This window comes from Erinaceus europaeus, chromosome 9 (genome assembly GCF_950295315.1).
Source record: "Erinaceus europaeus chromosome 9, mEriEur2.1, whole genome shotgun sequence".
NCBI lineage: Eukaryota > Metazoa > Chordata > Mammalia > Eulipotyphla > Erinaceidae > Erinaceus > Erinaceus europaeus.
In genome coordinates this window covers 102,398,799-102,412,952 of record NC_080170.1, presented here as the reverse complement: position 1 = coordinate 102,412,952, position 14,154 = coordinate 102,398,799, and the positions used below count along the sequence as shown (strand labels likewise).

At 35.8% G+C, this 14,154-nt stretch overlaps 1 protein-coding gene across 16 annotated transcripts in view; it reads left to right on the top strand.

Annotated features, from left to right (window-relative positions):
- The window catches only part of DLG1 (discs large MAGUK scaffold protein 1), a 178,745-nt gene that overhangs the window by 72,185 nt on the left and 92,406 nt on the right, over positions 1-14,154 (top strand). The window lies entirely within an intron of this gene.

Here is a 14,154-nt window from a genome sequence, read left to right as displayed (position 1 = left end):
GTATGGTAATGACTAGTTCTGTGATTTTTAAATAGAAATAGTGATTACCAGGTGTCCAGTTTCACTGTTGTCAGAAATATTTTCTAAGGTTTAATAACAAGCTCTAATTCATTGTAACTAAGCTTCATAATACTAGTTTGGAGAGTTGTTTTTATTAGTTCGAATGTCAGTGTTCTCATTAATATCCTTCCAAATAGTCCCTGTGCATAACATTTAAAGTCACTCCGTGTACAGTCATTTAAGTGTTTATCTTCTGGAAGTATTTATGTCCATAACAGATGATGTGCTAGGTTCTACTGTGATGACTGAAACTTATTCTGAAGTCATTAATGTTTTGTATATAATGGGAAACCATATTGTAAACTTATACAAGACCCACAGCTTCTAAAATATAGTAGGTGCTCAATAAATGTACATGAAATTTATTCTTTCAGTTACCTTGTTACAGTAATTGTTAATTCATGATCTTCTAAATATGGCAGTTAGTCAAAGCTCTCTTTATTGGATCCATTCTCTCCCTTCTCAAGTGTCTTTACTTCTTCATAGTAGCCTGTCTTTTATTTCACTTCCCCTGCCCCACTTCATTCTTTGTATCTTCCTGCAGCCAACCATTCCTCTGGTTTCCTCACCCAGTGATTATAACTGTACAGCTTATAAGTGATCTCTTTTTTTCCTTTTTCTTTTCTTTTCTTTTTTCTTTTTCTTTCTTCTTTTTTTTTTTTTCTTCTTTGTCATTTGGTTGTATCTACAAGTTAACATTGTAGTTTAGTTTTGTTTCTAAAATTATCAAGAACCCAGGGAGATGGCATAGTGGTTATGCAAAGGACTTTCTTGCCTGAGATGCCAAGATCCCAGGCTTAGTTCCTGGCATTACTTTAAGCCAGAGTTGAGCAGTGTTCTGGTTATTTAAAAAAAGGAATTTCTTGTGAATTATTTCACTTTGCTGCATTTCTGTTTATGCACCATATTACTTATACTTGAAAATTTTGAATAGTTACAGGGAAAAAAGTGACATGTGCATTGCCAGATCCTCCTCAGAGCCTCACTTCAGTATTTCTTCTGTTATTCCATGTAGGGTCATTTGATATCAATCTGTCTTAGCATAATTAGTGCACTCACCCCTGTTACAATCTGTGATCAGTATTTATATTCAGAGGGGTTGCTAGCATTGTGCTTCTAGATTTTACCTACTAGGTGATTTCAATATTTATTAATAAAAACTAATACACATAAAGTCTTCGAACAGCTGTGAGGTAGTTCATATCAGTGATAATTCATCTTACCTTTTTTCTCTCATAAAAACCTGCTAATACTGTTTCTCCTTAAGTCCTCACAAAAGTGTAACTTATAGTGCCATAGACCACCTAAGTAGAACTTCCTTGCTTATTATTTATTTATTTATTTATTGAATATTTATGATTGAACATCCTCTCTCTTGGAAAATATAGATGAGATTAGATGACATTTTATACTTCATCTTCCTTCCTAATCACTTGCATTTCCCAGTCACTCCTAATCTTGATCTGTCTACTATTCCTGAAATCAGTTTTCATGATCTTCAGTATCCTGTGTGATCTGCTCAAAATCTTTTTTTAAAAATATTTATTTATTTATTTATCCCCTTTTGTTGCCCTTGTTGTTTTATTGTTGTTGTAGTTATTATTGTTGTGGTTATTGTTGTTGTTGTCAGGACAGAGAAATGGAGAGAGGAGGGGAAGACAGAGAGGGGGAGAGAAAGATAGACACCTGCAGACCTGCTTCACTGCCTGTGAAGTGACTCCCCTGCAGGTGGGGAGCCGGGGGCTCGAACCGGGATCCTTGTGCCCGTCCTTGAGCTTTGCGCCATGTGCACTTAACCCACTGTGCTACCGCCCGACTCCCAATCTTTTTCTTTTAACCAGGGCACTGCTCAGCTCTGGTTTATGGTGGAACAGGGAATTGAACCTGGGACTTCAGAGCCTCAGACATGAGAGTCTCTGCATAACCATTATGTCATCTACCCTCGTCCCCATTCAAAATTTTGTTCATTTTCTACCACCAGAGGCTTGTTGCCAGTGTAGCACATCCACCAACTACTATTTCTTCCCTTTTTATTTGACTCAGCATGAGAGAGAGTGGAGTGGAAGAGAAGGCAAGGCACCTGCAGTACTGCTCCATTGCTTGTGAAGCTTCCATCCTGCAGCAGAAATTGGGGGCTTTGCACATGTGTATGCTCTACTGCATGTGCCACCCCCTGGATTCGAATATCTTTTTTTAAGCTAGTCCAGGAGTGAACCCAGCGCCTTAACACATGTGCAGTATTGCTGCTGAGTGGGCTCCCTGGCCCAGTTTTCTCTTCATTATTTTTTAGAGAAGGAGGGACACCTTATCACCCACCCCATTATCCATGGAGCTTCACCAGTTCCATCGACAGTACAAGGGCTCAAATACAGGGTCTCATCTATGGTGGGAGATGCCATCCATTGAGTCAACAATCTTTTGTTCCTCCAACCAAAATTTTGACTTCTCGGTTTTTTGATATCCCTATCTCTAGGGATATCCCTGTCTTTAGGGTTTTTTCTTTTACTTGAGAAAAACAGGCTTAAATAGCCTGCACGATAGTTCACTTGCTTAGTGCTCTTGCTTTGTCATGAGACAACCCAGGTCTGAGCCTGACCCCCACAGAGGGAAGCTTTTGTGCTGTAGTGAATTTATGTGTCTCTATCTGTTTTTGCCTTTTTTTTTTTTTTAATGTTGACCTGGAGTGGGAAAGCCTTAGTGATGACCAAAAAAGTAAAGGGTGAGAGGAGGCATAAATGGTAATATTAAGACTTCATCTTCATTGATTGTACAACTGTACAATCAATTACAGCCATTCAGTCTTTGTGACTTCCACTGCTAATGATTATTTTATTCTCTGAAGACCAGAAGCCTGGCCTTTATCTCATATTCTTTAAATGTTCTTTCTTACTACTGCCTTCCTCAGATTTGTTGGTCCTTGCCTATAAGCATTGCCTTCCATAGTATTTTTTATTATTTATTTATTTATTCCCTTTTGTTGCCCGTGTTGTTTTATTGTTGTAGTTATTATTGTTGTTGTTGACGATGATGTCCTCATTGTTAGATAGGATAGAGGGAAATGGAAAGAGGAGGGGGAGAGAAAGATAGACACCTGCAGACCTGCTTCACTGGCTGTGAAGCTACTCCAGTACAGGTAGAGAGCCAGGGGCTCAAACCAGGATCCTTACCGGTCCTTGCCCTTTGCACCATGTGCACTTAACCCGCTGCACTACCGTCCCACTCCCACCTTCCATAATCTTAACTCTTGTTTTTTGTTTGTTTCTTTGTTTGTTTTTGCCTCCAGTGTTATCTCTGGTGTTCGGTGCTGGCACTGTGAATCCACTGGTCCTGATGGCCATTTTTTTCCATTTCATTGGATAGAACAGAGAGACATTCAGATAGGAGGGTGAGATAGAGAGGGAGAAAGATAGACTTTACCACATGTAAAGTGTCCTCCCTACAGGTGGGGAGCCGGGGGAGCTCCAACCTGGCACCCAGATCCTTGCTCAGGTCCTCATGCTTAGTACCATGTGCACTTAACCGGGTGCACCACTGCCCAGCCCCCTTAACTCTTCTCTTTCTGTGACTTCATTGATAAGACTTCAACCTTCGTTAATGGCAACGAAGGAATGCCTCCTCCACACTGACTATAAAGCTGCACATTACATTTCCAATACAGGTTTTCTGGCCCTAACTCTGAATTAATGGCGTTACTCTCTTTTTCAGATGTTGAAATAACTGAGTAGTCTGTGTTTCTAAAGCTCATCCTTCAATTCTGTAGTAGATCTTAGTCCCTTAGTACGGACTTCTGAAATTTTTTCTTTGTTGCATCATCTATGCCTCTATACTAGAGCATACCCACTGTAATTCCTGTTGGTAAAGCAAGCAACTTAAAATTTCTGTTTTAGAGCATACATTGTCAAATCTCAGTCTTTGTGTTTTGTGACCCCTCCACAGACTTTTACCTAATTAGCCCCATCACAGACATTTACACAATTTACACACTCCCTCCTTTAAATTTTTTCTCCCTGGACTCTTGAACTCTGACATTCTGAAAATTCCCAACCTCATTTTCCTTTGCAATATTCTATTCTTCCTATTGCTAAATGTTAGAGTGCTTCTAGGCTCTATACTTAAACTTCTGTCTTTTTCTACATACATTTCAGGTGATCTCATCCAGACCTGTGACTTTAACAACAATATTTTATTTTTAACCCAGAAATAATTCCTATACATTAGACTTATGTATCTAGCTTCCTACTTAGTATCTCCACTTGGATTAAATTTCTGAAAATTGATATGTCAGAAATATTTAACCTTGTAACAGACCTTTTTGTTTCCATTTTCAGGATATATTAATGATCTGTTTCACCTCTTATACAACTACTAATTCAAATAGTTAATTTATTGTAACTATAACAGTAGACATCTAATTGGTCTACATATCTCTATTCTTTCTATTACCTGTTTGCTCCTCACCTGGCAAACAGAATCATCCTCATGGAATATAAATCAGTTCATTTCAGTACCTTACCCTCCTCCAGCTTTTAAGTCCTAAATCTGTTCTTACTATACGAAAAAGACCTGTGTGATTGAACCCATGTCCGTGTCTCCAGTTCTGTTTCTTATAGCCTCTTCATTGTATTCCAGCTATGTTGACCTTGTTCTTATAACAGGTATGTGGTCACCTCACAGCCTTTACCTTCTTGGTCCTTGTGCTTATAACATTCTTGATCCAGAAATTCTGTTGATGTATTCTCTTATATTTTAGATTGTTCATCTGTTGCCTTCTCAGGGTGTCATCCCAGATTGTATCCTATGGTAGCAGGCTCCACTTCTTATAAACATCATTTTGCCTTTTTACCTTTTTTCATAGCACATAATATTACCTGACTATATATATTATTCTTTGTGAATTCTCCACTATAACTTCTGTGAAATATATATCACATTTAATTCAGAGTTTATTAATCCCCTAATTCAGGATTCTCTTCTCATTTGCCTCTCTGAAGAAAAAAATACACTCAGTTGAGTCAAGGAGTGAAGTGGAAAGAATTCATTCAGTTTCTTTTTAACTTGGGTGATTGTGTAACTTATCGACCAAACTGCAGTAATTTTGATGGGAAAAGAGAACTATAAATAATTCAAGTGGGACAACAGTCATAAATGCAAACTTCCCAGGCAAACAGAGGCATATGGTGTACCATTTATAACCACTTATTTTCTAACTCTTCCCACCAAGCAGCAAATCTAAATATTCATGTCAAAGCATCTTCATCTTGGATAATGTAACCTTCTTATCTATATGTGTTTCATACATTTGCCGTCATGCCAGATGATAGTTGTGTTTTGAAATGATAGATTTTCACCTTTTTATCCCCCCACCTGTAGGAAATGATTTTGCTTATATTCTGTTGTGTAATGCTTGTGTACTACTCTAGAATATATAGACAGTCTTCTCAAACTGCATTGGAAATGTGAGCTGTTATAGAAAGATTGTTTCCGGGAGAATGGATAGAAATAGTATGAGAAGTAATTAACAAGAAATTAAGATAACTCTTACACTAGTTGTAAGATAGTGGCTTTTAGCAAAGTTTCAATTCCTACTTAAAAATAATTTGCTCAGATTTAGAAATTAATTGTTTACAAGAAGAATATAGTGAGAATTCTTATAAGGAACACATTTGCCTATTCAAAAATATTTTTAAATGACATTTAAAACCCAGTCATTTATATAGTATGACTCTAGAAAAGCAAATAGTAAATCATTTTATAATAGCTATAGAACCTTTAAAAATATAAACTTGACTCTCCAATTCAACAATCATATTTCTTAGTACTACTTACCCAAATAAATGAAGACTATGTTTAGGAAAGCCTTCACATGTATAGATATTTATCTATCTTATCACCATTATCCATACTTGGAAGCAGCCAGTTTGTCTTTCAGTTGGTGAATGGGAATAAGAAATGTTATATTCAGGCAGTGGACTATTATTCAGTGGTAAAGAGAAATGAAGACATATGATGGTACCTTAAATACATATTATTGAATAAATAAACCAATTTAAAAAGCTGCATACTCTACGCTTCAAACTAAACAGCATTCTGAGAAAAGCAGAACTATGGAGACAGCAAATAAGATTAGTGGTTACTAAAGTTGGTAAGAGAGTCTACAGCTATACCACCCTGAACATGCCTGATCTTATCTAAAGTTGGTAGGAGGGAAATATGAGTAGTAGAGCACAGAGCAGTTTTTAGGTGTGGTACTGTGATGGTGGATGGATGTTATTAAAAACTTGCTTAAACTCATAGAATATACAGTACCAAGAATGAGCCCTGATACAAATTTTGAACTTTGTGTAATAATGATGTAGACTTATCAGCTGTCCCAAACTTGAGTGGGAAATGTCTATGTTGGGAAGGCTTTACATTTGTGTGTATGTGCAGAGGCTACAAGGCAGCTCTGTACTTCTCATTCGTTTTTTCTATGAGCCTGAAACTGCTCTGAAAAATAGTCTACCAACATTAAAAACAACATCAATACCTTGATGCAGATTGGGATATGAAGAACTAAAAAAAAGCCTGTTATATAAGTTTTTATAATAAGAAATGTACTATATTCATCTATTCATCTGTATAGTATAGTATTTTGACTAGTATAGTATTTTGACTCCAGTTTAGTATTTTGACTATTTTTGTTCAGGGTCCCCCCCCCCCAAGATGGAGCACTTTTTATAAATACCTGGTAGTAGTAAGGTATCTGTCATCATAATTACCATTCATAACCAACACTACCATCATCAGTCAGTTTCACAAGGCATTCTGACCTCTTTTTCATTTTATTTATTTATTCTTTAAATTTTTTATTAGTGATTTAATAATGATTAACAAGATTGTAAAGTAATAGAGGTACAATTCCATACGGTTCCCACCACCAGAGGTCCGTGTTCTATCCCCTGTTCTGACCTTTTAAATGAGAAATATAGAGCTATGGAGAAACAAGCTAGCTACAAAATAAAGAATTTTGTTTTAGCCGAAGAATTGATAACCTTGACAGGGTTCACCCAGGAAAACAGAAACTGTAGTAACTACTTTAACAGAGAGAATGTAATATAAAAGTTGGTTTGGAGAACTGGAGAGGGAAAATGGAAACATTTGGGTAAAACAGAGATGATAAACATAGGAAGCAACTATTATTTGGGTAGGAACTTAGGGGCCAAATTGAGGCTGGCACAATTTAGAAACTGAGAGGACTTCATGGGTTTTAAATGAGCTGTAAGATCTACTTCCTACCTAGTACAGTTGTAAAGGGAATAAGCAAAAAAAGTTGAGCAAAAGTACTTGACCCAAGACATGTTTACTTTCAGATAGGACACTTTCAGGCAATTAGTTCTTGCTAGATAGAGAACAAGAAGAAAATATTCATTTTTAAATCTTGTGCTCCAAATTCTTCAAATGGTAGAATATCTTCGATGCATTCTTATTGCTAGTGGCTGCCCATGCACAGAGAAAGAATATTTTAGCTCTGTCTGCTATGTAAAAGCATAAAAAGGGTAGGGAAGGATGTATGTAAACATTGTATTCCTAAGTCATTTTGGAGTGCTGATGAAATTGATCTATTTTGGCCGTCACATGGTTTCATAATCCAATATATATTAAATGCTTGCTATGTGATTCTAGGCAGTGGACATACAGGAATAAATTAAACAAGAATTCCTACTTTTACTAAAGCTTTTATTAAATTGAGAAAATAGATAATAAACACATTTACTAAAATATGTAGTACACTGAATGAAAAGTGAAGAGAAAGATAATAGAAAATATGCATATTTGCGAGTCTGCTTGTAAGGAGGTCATGGAATAACTAAGAGATTTCAGCCAGAACAACAAATGTTATATTTGAGTAAAGACATGATAAGTTATTGGAACTGAGCCATGTGGACTAGATCCCTGTTGAGCAGTGGTTCCCAAGTAGAATTGATAAAACTTTTATTTTTCTCTTTTTATATACATTCAAAAAGCTTATGGATTTTTTCCTGTTTTCTCCTCCCTCCTAGATTCCTCCATCTTAGGTAGCTCATTTAATATTTGATCAAAAAACTTGTCTCATTACAGTATTGTTGGTTCTAAAGGAACGTGGATTAAGACTGTTAACTATACCAGAAGACAAAGTCCCTCTAAACCAACAGTGGCACAAGGACAGTTCCATTTCCTTGTTACCTAAGATATTGATAACAACATAAAAGAATTCATATATTTCATTCCCAACTATGGTATGAATTTGTTTACATCTTGTAAATCTTTGTATGTATTGTAAGGTTAGTTTACCCTATTCGTGTAACATGTTGATGTATTTCTCACCTGGTAATATGGTTTCAGTTTTCTTTTTTAGGAATTTCACCTTAGTCTAGGAAAAACATATTAATAATTTAGTGAGAGAAAAAAAGTTGGAAATATATATTCAGATAACCTTGTGAATATTTTTTGCCTTTGCTTTCACTATAGTGAAAAAGATCATTTGTAGTGGACATTGTGGGTATTACTCATAATAAATCTGTTCTCACTCCAATCTTGATTTGACTGTTTATTCCTATTTTCACCATCACTGCCATTTCATTTTAAGCTGCTGATAATCTTTCAACTGGATGTTTTAAATAGCCACAGTTCTCTCTTCTATCTCAGTCAAAATGCACAGGCACATATTAAAAACAACTAGCTATTTTAAGCAGAAAGGAATATAATAAAGGTGGGCACACTACATACAGTTTTGTCATTTAATGTTACATGAATGAAAACAAAAGGTGTTGCAGTTATAGATTTAGTTGTGCAGTAACCATTATGCATATGATTGTAGCTAATGAGGCTTCAGACCTTTTAAGAAAATCTTTTATAACGTTTTAAAAGCTGATTTGCAACATTAAGGTTTTAACAGTAAATGCTGTTAAAGCTGTGAAGAAAATTAATAGTAATCTCTCAAATAAGTCATCTCAAGCATTTTCCATAAAGCTTTCAATTTGATACTGGAATTTTAAAAAGAAAGTGCTTTTAAAATATGTACAGTTAGTTATTTTACAAAATTTTACAGTTTTCTGTAGTGTTCTTTGAGACAGTGTTAATATTATAGCCTCTGTTGTCATGGAAACAAGTCTCTGAAGGCAGCCTCAGGGGCTAATGGTTCCATGGTGTTGCTATGGATAGAAACAACTGAGACTGTTGTTAGTCACATGGTCAAGACTTTAAAAAAAAAAAAAAAAAAACCCTTTGGATCTAATCTTATTAAGTGATACAAATGGAACAGGAAAAGGATGATGGCATAATAGGCACTATTGGCTAATGAAATAGTATATAAGATTTTTCAGATTTAAGATGTTTATGCTGAATTCCTCCTTCTTTAAAAATAACCCAAATGCGGTAGATGCTGTAATGTGGTGCCTCATTATTTGTTAGAATCTTCAATTTGATACTGTCCAATTCAGAATCTTGTGCAGCTCCTTAGAATTACACCATGCTCTCAATCCTTTGCTCAGAATATTTGATCTCTTCATTTAACTCTGTTATTCAGTCTAAGTAACATCATGTCATTCCTCATCAGTCAGTCTTAATTTGGTTATCTTTATCTGTTTAAAGCTGTATTTTTGTTTCAGATAAAGTAGATGGGTTATTTTATTGTTCTGTGAGTCCTTGTTATCTGAGTTGGAAGCTGTGACTAGGAAATAATGTGTGTGGATTTCATTTGTGAAAATTTCCACAGTATATGCATTTCTTAAGGAAGATGCAAGGACATATATTCCTTTTCAAAGTATTTCCTTAGTGTCTTATGGACAGTCAGGTGTATAAGATGGTAAGTATTGCCTTAGGGTGTTTTTAAAATGGTATTTGATACTTAATGCAGAAGAAAGACCTGTGAAGAGACTCAGAGCCAAAGTTGGACTGAGGTTTAAACTTAAATGTTAACATGAAGAATCTGTAGATTATCATAAAGGATCCTGGAAAGCAACTGCCCAACAGAGGAGATGTTTGTTCTTGGGCTTGAAATTTAACATAAACATATGTTTGTCTTATTTTTACTTTAAAATGAATTACCAAAAACTACAGTTAGACCCTATTAGTGAGCCATAAAGAAGCTTTTTAGAGGTGTTGGTTCTATCTGTTGTGATCATGGTTTTAATGATATATGTGTATATGTATATATACACACTTAAAAAAATTTTCCATTAGATGTCAAATGTTTGCAATTTTTGCCAATTAATATACTTTAATAAACCTTACTAAGAGTATATAGTAAAACCAAAGTTAAAAAAAATAATGGTAAACTTAAGTCTTTTGTGTCTTTGATACAACATTGTTTTATACTATAATACCCAGTTTGGTTTTGTATTATGTTTAATGATTACATTCAACCATGCAGCTTAGAAAGGACTGTCAAAGAAATCATTTAATCTTATTACATCTATGAGGTTGTGTGTGTGAGATTCAAATTTTTATGCATTTGAATGAAATGGCTCATTCAGCAGCAGTGTAAGTTTTAACATCCACTAGTGTTTCTGCAGTACATTATTACTGGTTGCTTGACAAATTGGTGATTTTATGATTGTATCCTTTCCTTCCTTTAGATGGGATTCTGCTATAAAGAATTATTTACTTTTCTATTCTTTCATTCACTTATTCACTCATTCATTCATTTATATCAGCATGAACTCTTGAACTTCTTTCTGTCTTACCCATTGAGTTTTGTATCATTATGAGTGTTGACTGGCTACGGAAGAAGGGCAAACGCTAGAAGAAGAAGATGAGTGTTTATTTTGAGTTTCAAATTGTTCCCAGGAAGCCTGATTTATCAGAGCCCTTCAGCCTGACCTGTGTGCCGGTTGTCATGCCCTCATTCTTTGATTACTTCCTTATTTTCTACATAAGAGGTTGTTCTTGGCTCCTATTGTTCTTGATCATTGTGATAAGCATCTAATGCTAGAATTAGCTTTCTCCAGTGACTTTTTTTTTTTATTAGAGAATGGATATTTAAAAATTAATAGTGTTGTCTGAAAGTTGGCACAGTGGATAAGGCATTGAACTCTCAAGCATGAGGTCCTGTGTTCAATCCCTGGCAGCACATGTACCACAGTGTTGTCTGGTTCTTTCTCTCTCTCCTCCTTTCTCATTAATAAATAAAATATGTTTAAAATTTTTTAAATTATTAATAGTGCTATTATTATATGTTGAAGAACATGTAGTCAGACCCAAACTGTCTAAAACCATAGATATGAAACTAGTGTTATTAAATCTTTACATATTTATAACTCTTTTCACTGATATTTGGATTCCATTTACCTTTATATATTTATTGAGTCAAGATTTCTCGTTTATAACTCCAGTTACTAGTTCTGCTCTAATGACAGACGGACATCCTTCTCATTCTGCTCAAGCTCCAGTAGAACTCCCTTTTACTCTGCTGAGGCCCCTCCACTTCTTTTGTACTCCATTCACATAGATGTTATCTTTATTGCACTTAGACTCCAACAATATACATTATACTTCTGTCACTGCTCAGCCCATACGGGCACCCTCTTTAGCCTACATGGGTTGCAGCATCCTATGCCAAATTGAAGTAGGACTGAAAGCCCGGTGTTCTGTTGAGGAAGAGGACAATTTGGTGAGGTATACTTGACACCTGTCTTAGAGTATATGGGGAATATGTACCCCTATGCCAGGACCTTGGATGTGCATGATTTCATTACTCCCCAGGCCAAAATTTTCAGTCTTTTTGTTTCATGTATAGGAGCAAGGAGAGATATGACAGTGCTGGAGCTTCCCCAAGTGTCTTGGTACTGGGGGTTGTACTCTACTAGGCAAGCTGTCCTGGCCCCTGTATACTACTTTAGAGAAATGTTTGTCGAAGTCCTTATTCTCTTTTTTTAACTTGTATTTTAGTTACTGAGTTGCTTAAGTTATGTATGCCATATTTTATACTCAAGAGATAATTTGAAAATATTTACTCCTATTGTTTGTCTTTGTATTTCATTAGAAATATTCTTTAGGCAGCCGGTGGTAGTAGGTTAAGCACACATGACGCAAAGCGCAGGGACCACCTAAGGACCCTTGTTGGAGCCCCAGCTCCCCACCTGCGGGGGGGGGGGTCTTTTCACAGGCAGTGAAGCAGGTCTGCAGGTGTCTATCTTTCTCTCCTCTCTGTCTTCCCCTCCTCTCTCCATTTCTCTCTGTCCTATCCAACAACAATGACAGAAATAACAACAGCAAGGACAACGATAAACAACAAGGGCAACAAAAAGGGAAAAAATAGCCTTCAGGAGCAGTGGATTTGTAGTGTAGGCACGGAGCCCCAGTAATAACCCTGGAGGCAAAAAAAAATACTCTTGAGTATACAAAAGGTTTTATTTCTAATACTCAGTTTACTTATTTATTTTTACCAATTAAGTCTTTGATGTCATATTTAATATTTCATTGCAAAATCTAAAGTCAGGGAGTCGGGCAGTAGCGCAGCAGATTAAGCGCACGTGGTACGAAGCACAAGGACCTGCATAAGGATACCAGTTCAAGCCCCAGCCTGGCTTCCCACCTACAGGGGAGTCGCTTCACAGGCAGTGAAGTAGGTCTGCAGGTGTATATCTTTCTCTCCCCACTGTCTTCCCCCTCTTCTCTCCATTTCTCTCTGTCCTGTCTAACAACAGTGACATCAATAATAACAACAATAAAAACACAGGCAACAAAAGGGAAAAAAAAATTTTTTTTAAATCTCAAACCATAAAGGTTTTTTTTTTTTATCTACTTCTAAGAGTTTATTATATTTAGGTTGTTGATTAATTTTGTATTTGATGCTAGATAGGAGCTTAATGTCTTTCTTTCACTTTGGATATCCAGTTATCCCTACATCAATATTGAAAATACTTTATATACTTTTTAATAAATATTGGTTGGCTAATTTGACAGGAAAAGATCATTGTCATTTTGTCTTTGTCAGTGAGAAAGTGTAAAGATTCAAGTATAATTGTTTCTTTTTTTTTTCTTTTACTGTTTTAAGTCTCTTAATGTAGTGATCTCTCATCTTTTTTTTTTTATCCTTATACATGAGAGTGTATCATTGTTGTAGTAAATATTTGTGAATAATTCAGGAAGTGGATACTTGTTATAAAGCTTTTTTTTTTCTTTCCCGTTTTTAACCAGAGAGCTGCTCAGCTCTGGCTTATGGAGGTGCAGGGGACTTTGGAACCTCAGGCATGAGTGTCTGTTTGCCTGACCATTATGTTATCTACCCCTGCCCTTGAAGCTACCTTTTTAAAAAAAAAATTTACATTTACTTCTTTTTCCTTTTGTTGCCCTTATTTTTTATTGTTGTTGTAGTTATTGTTGTTGCTATTGATGTCGTCATTGCTGGACAGGACAGAGAGAAATGGAGAGAGGAGGGGAAGGCAGAGTGGGAGAGAAAGATAGACACCTGCAGACCTGCTTCACTGCCTGTGAAGCGACTCCCCTGCCGGGGGCTCGAACCAAAATCTTTATGCCGGTCCTTGCACTTCACGCCACATGTGCTTAACCTGCTGTGCTACCACCCGACTCCTGAAGCTACCTTTTCTATATTCTGCTTACATTTTTCAAAAAGAATCCAGCCAGAATATTGTATACAATAGAGAAATTGAGTATGAATACCAACATTTCTTAATTTAAGGTTTGTTGCTAGAGTTACCACTTATTTTTTTTTTTAATTTTGTCTAGAATATGTCAAGAACATAGTCAATGAATTTTAGTTAATGAGTTTATAAGCAAGTTATTTCGCTTTGGATAGTAGAAGTTTCAGAAGAAGCACAGAATCCTTGAAAGAGTAGTTTTAATTTTGAAGTCCTTGGAGTATTTTTTTCTATAAATTTGTAAGTACTAGTTGCTTCCCTAAAGTCACATTTGATTCTTTGAAGGCAAGGCAGAAAGTAGTCAAATATACTCTGAATTCTAGGAAAATATTTTGTAGTCTGTGAAGGAAGTGTCTTATCTTCTGGAGGAGGAATATATTATTAGTCATTATCTTTTATTAATTTCATTTAGATTGCTAAAGAGTAGTCTCTCATTTTAATGAGTATCATTAAAATTATTGTTGGTGGTATAATT